This window comes from Nestor notabilis, unplaced genomic scaffold, assembly GCF_000696875.1.
Source record: "Nestor notabilis isolate BGI_N333 unplaced genomic scaffold, ASM69687v1 scaffold11592, whole genome shotgun sequence".
Taxonomy (NCBI): domain Eukaryota; kingdom Metazoa; phylum Chordata; class Aves; order Psittaciformes; family Psittacidae; genus Nestor; species Nestor notabilis.
In genome coordinates this window covers 72,448-77,653 of record NW_009916995.1, presented here as the reverse complement: position 1 = coordinate 77,653, position 5,206 = coordinate 72,448, and positions in this window count along the sequence as shown.

Here is a 5,206-nt window from a genome sequence, read left to right as displayed (position 1 = left end):
CTGCTGAGGGTCTTAGAGTCCAGGCAGGGTGCAACAAGCTGTCATGACTCAGACCTTCTGGCCTAAGCTCTAGTGCCTGGGACATCCTCAGCGAGGTGCCTGTAGCAGAGCATCTCCAGCAGATAGAGGAGGCCTGTTTTTGCCTCAGAGGTGGCTGAAGGCAGGCACCCCCGATACTGACACCATCATCACTGCTGCACTGGAGCTGACACTTTTTGCATGAGCCTCCTTTGCTTTTCCCATGGACCATCTCTGACACATCGCTCGCAGTTTCAGTGGCATCGCTCTTGTATCACAGTTAAATCATACCCTGCTTCATGTTTACACCTAACCAGCTCTTAACACCTGATGTTTACAACCTGCCACCACTGTCAGCAGTCTGTTTCCACAAGGAAGCAAAGCAACACAGTGTCACCCCCTTGGAGGCTCCTTGGGGTGACATTTAGAGGCAGACCAATCTGCACAGCAACATTATGGCCATATACAGTTGGTGCCAGGGACTAGTGTGAAGAGAGAGAGAATATTAAACCGGGAAGATTAGCATATTCCAGTTCTGGTAGCAGGCCAAGACTAGATCCTGCTTCACTAAGTAGCCCTTTGCTTAGAGGATTAACCTGTGTTGGGCCTATTTATAGTGGAAGGCACCGAGTTCACAGTTATTTTTGATATTTGACCAAGCAGATCAAATATCAAAGGCAACCCTGGAGTGGCTGCATTCACTAGTTAGGAAAAAATATTTCTGTAACTCTATGCTTTTATATATTCTTATATAAATGTATATATGTATGTGTATGCATATGTTTGTGTGGCATATAGATATAGATATATATACATGTTGTTTACCTTATACTTTGTTTTAGATAGACTGTAAGTACTGTGATGTGTACCCAAAAGCAAGGGAAAACCACAAGCTTCTAGGTATCACAGAGTCATCACAATGCTTACAACTAATGTGTTGCTTTGAGCCAGCCATCCCAGATGTGCCCTGGTGCTTCAGACCTGTCTCCAGACAGTCAGCATCCACCAGAAGCACTGCCAGTTGTCCTCAGTTTTTAATGTTAGACCTTCCCATTGTGTGTTTCTCCCAGACCTGTGCTATGCTGAGAGCTCAGCACTAGTGATCTGCATTTTAAGATCAATGCTGGACCTTACAGAATGGATCCCAGGTCAACTAAACATCACACCACTTGCAGCTCTGGTCGATGGCACAATGTCACAGGTTGAAGGAAAGCAGTATGTGGTATAGGAGCATGGTTCAGTGGTGGACTTGGCAGTGTTAGGTTTATGGTTGGATGCAATGATCTTAAGGGCCTTTTCCAACTGAAATGGTTCTGTGATCCTAGGATACGGATACATGGTTGGCTACCTGCCAGTGTGCACAGTAGCAAGAGCAGGTGTGGTCCTCCCTGACGTGAATAGGGGGCCAAGGAGAGGCTGCTCCTTCCCTTGTGCTGGTGCTGGAGCCCTGTGACATGCAACCTTCAGCTCCTGCCAAGGAGACAGCCTGTGATGTGGTGCAACCTCGGTGCCTTATCTACCAGGCTTGGAGAGTGGGAGGAGGCACTTGGGAACACTGGGGAGGCAAATCCCACTGTGTGCTGATCGCAGAGATCTCTTCCTCCAAGCGAGCACAACTGGGGAGCAGCAACAAGTGCTAGGAGGAACTGAGGGTTCCAAGTACTGACCCGAGCCAAAAGGAAACAGTTCTATCTTGAGGCCATTAAGTACACAAACTAACCAGAAACAATCGATTTCTTTCAGCAAGTGGGGCGGCTCAGGCAGGGCTGTGCTCAGCGAGTGGTGGAGGGAGGGGGGAGAGCAGCAAGCACCCCCAGTCCTGTGTGATACTGACCAGCAGCAAGGGCTGTTGAAGATGCCATGGCGTAGTGCAGCTGGAACAAGCAGTGCAGGCAACAAAATCGAGCCCTAATACAAAGCTCTCAGGGACTGTGGCATGCCCAAACCCACAAGCAAGCACTACCAGGGTCATTTCCACAGCACAACCCACACAGTGGGGTTTCTGCTTCAGGAGAAACTCCCACCGGGGTCTACACCTATGCAGCTGGGGCAGGAGGTTCCTCTCAAAAGAGGCAAGTGGTTTTCCTTGCAGAGAGGAGCCAAAGTCCCTTTGTGTGGGTGAGGATGGCTGGGGAGAGCTGGGCTGGTGGTAGCGGGGCCAAAAGGGGCTCAGAGCAGGCAGGGCCCCCCATTGCCAGCACCTGCAAACAGCTAGCAGCCCTTCTGCAGGGGACCACCACCACTGTCCCTCCTCTTCCTCCCTCTGCACAGCTAGTCCATATGCCAGAAGAGGGAGTGCAAAGCCCACCCACAAGCAGAGCACAGCGCTTTGGATGGTCAGCACTTCTTAGATTCAAATGTACTCAATATATAAAGACCTCTATCTCTGCTAATTAATCCCTTCGTATTTCCTGTTCCAAAATTGCTGACAAAGAAAAAGCAGGAGGAAAACATGGGGTTTACAATTATCGGCTGTTCCCCTGGAATCCTGAGGGGCTGTTCCCATGGAATCCTGAGGACTGGCAGGGCAGGAGCAGCTCTGGAGCTGCAGCAGCTCTCTCAGGTCAGTGATGGCCCCAGGTCAGGGATGGCCCCAGGTCCAGGGCTGCAGGCAGGCAGGGCTGTGAGCAGGGAGGTCAGACCATGGCTGGTGAAGCTTCTGCCCTCCCTGCAGCTCAGTTAAAGGTGAACTGCTGCTGCCTTATCCCTGCACTCTTGTTTCCAGGGGAAGTGGGGCATAAAGGCTCAGACAGCATATGGAGAAGATGGATCTGCTGACAGCCCCAAACAGTGGGAGCCTGTGGTCCTGGCTGTGCTCCCTTACAGGCAGCAAGGTGTTGGTGCAGCAAAGGCTGGGGCAACAGAGCTGTGTGCTGGACACAGGGTTAAACCTGCTAAATGCAAACACTATGACCCCATCTCTCTCCATTTCTTACAAGGATCTCATATTTCAGAGAGGGTTTGCTCCCATGACTTCAACTCTGAATAATTAACCTACCCTACAGCTTGTGGAAGAGGATTTCAAAACAGTTTTGCTAACTTTTAGGCTCAGGAGGCTTGTTACAGAGGGCTGGAGAAGAAAGGAATCTTCTAAGTTTAACTGAATGGGAGGGGGGTGAGGTAAAGGACCTCCTGAAATCCAATTTCCTTGTGCTCCTTTCTTGCAGAGGGACCTTGCTGCCTATGCCCTCTGAGCAAACTGGGCTATGCAAGAGCTTGGGGGAAAAGCTAGCACCTGATGCTGGGGGCAGAGGGCTGATCCAGCATGAGCAACCTTGTTTTTTCAGGAGCAAGCATTGACCCAGTGTGAATAAAGGGTCTCGAGACACCGCTGCTGCCTCCTGGTTTGTGAAGGCAGGTGAAAAGGTGACTGCCAATCTAAGCCTGGGGCTGCGGTTGCATCTCCCTGGACAGTAGTCCAGGGTGCATCAGATTGAAAGCCGCCAGCCCAAGCAGGAACGAGCCAGCAATGTTAGCACAAGCCTTCCACTGGGCCGTTTGAATTGAAATATTGGCAGAACTTCTTACTGCTAATATAAATTCAGGAAGTAAAAGTATTTTAAAGGGGCAAAGGGACTAAGCGAGGGATTTGCCCTCAGTCCAGGACAGAGGAGAGAATGAGGGGAAAACCCCCAACCCTAAAACCTTCAGGTGAAAGCACCTGGCTGCGGCTCCCAGCTTCCAAGGCTTTGCTCTGACTCATATAGTTCCCCTTTCAGTTTTTTCCCTTGCTGGTGGCCCTCCTGAATGCAAACAATCAAATGGGCATTAGGTGAGAGTGGCTGATCCTCTTGCCTAATGAGAAGGCCATTTGGCAGGAAGGTGACAGCACCTGGTTTGTTCAGAAATCAGGCCCTTTCTTATAGGGGCCTCTTGTTCTCCATGTCTCTAAAGCTCTGCTTTGTTATCAAAGAAACGAATAAAGCGGTTTTGAACCTCTACAAACAAAGTCCAGTCAGCCTGAGACTAAAACCCAGGAACAATGTACGTAGAACAGAGTAACGGTGGTTTCCAGCAACCAGAATTTCATCGTCCAGTTTATATGTAATTAAACCTCACTGGCCATCAGCAATGAGTGCTGCCATTGCAAAGCCCTCAGCTGCAAAAGGCTGTGTGCCTGTGCTCTGCACCAGTAACTGGTTCAGGATGTGGCACAGTGGGTCTCTAAGGGTGTGGGAGTGGGACATTTGCCACCAAGGAAATGTTTTCAGTGTGGCAGGACTGGCGAGAGGTCTGGGCTGCTTTCTGTTATCTGCCTGGCGTGACCATGCCTGTAATGGCTGGGCAAGAGCCTGTTGCTGCTTTGGGAAAACTGGTTTCACTTTGGGAGAAAAGCAGTCTTTGATCTCTAGGTGGTGACATGGGAAATGCCACGGACTCAGCCTGAAGTCCCTTGGGATTGCATGAAGTTCATCAATGCAAAGCACACATGTTCCTTCACAGAATTTGTTGCTGAAATAAGCCATCCAGAAGCCTCAGTGACTGTTAACAACAGTCGCTGTTGTTGTCACACTTCTTGTCTAGCTTGGATATGGTTAATGTGCCTTAGCCTATGAGCAAGATGTAGCTCAGAGCTGTAATGCAGATACCAAAGGTCCTGGGGATCAAAGGGAAGAAGTTGTGGATGGATGGGTCTCTGTGCAGAGCTGATCCCAGCAGCACGGTCCACACCACCTGCAGTGATGTTGTCCTTCAGCCCAGGGCACATGTGACTTCCAGCATCCATATTTCATAGTGTAGCCTCAGGGAAGCAGCAGCCCCTGAACTCCTCAAAAGTCTTCTATAGAGCCTGAGCTGAGCCAGGCTGCAGCATGGGCTGTGGGAAACAGCTAAATGTTGGGTGACTGCCAGGATGGCCAAATGGCACCGGAGGTAACAGAGAGTCCAGAACGGTCTGGGGCTGTCTCAGTATTTATCATCACCTTCCAAGAGGGATCCGTGATGTTACCAGACAGCGATGCTTGGTGGGATGGTTTCCTTCACTTCTGGTTAACCAAAACCAGATATAGCCCCTTTCTTTCAAAAAGGTAAAAGCCCACAGGACAGCTCCAATTCTCCCACCAAAACCTCTTCTGGAGCAGTATTTGTTAGCTGGGGACACCAGCATACCCCCAGCCCTCTCCCTTCCTCATCTTTCCTGCACACCAGCATTCAGCTGCCTGAAACAGAGCCCAGTGTACTGCCTCTT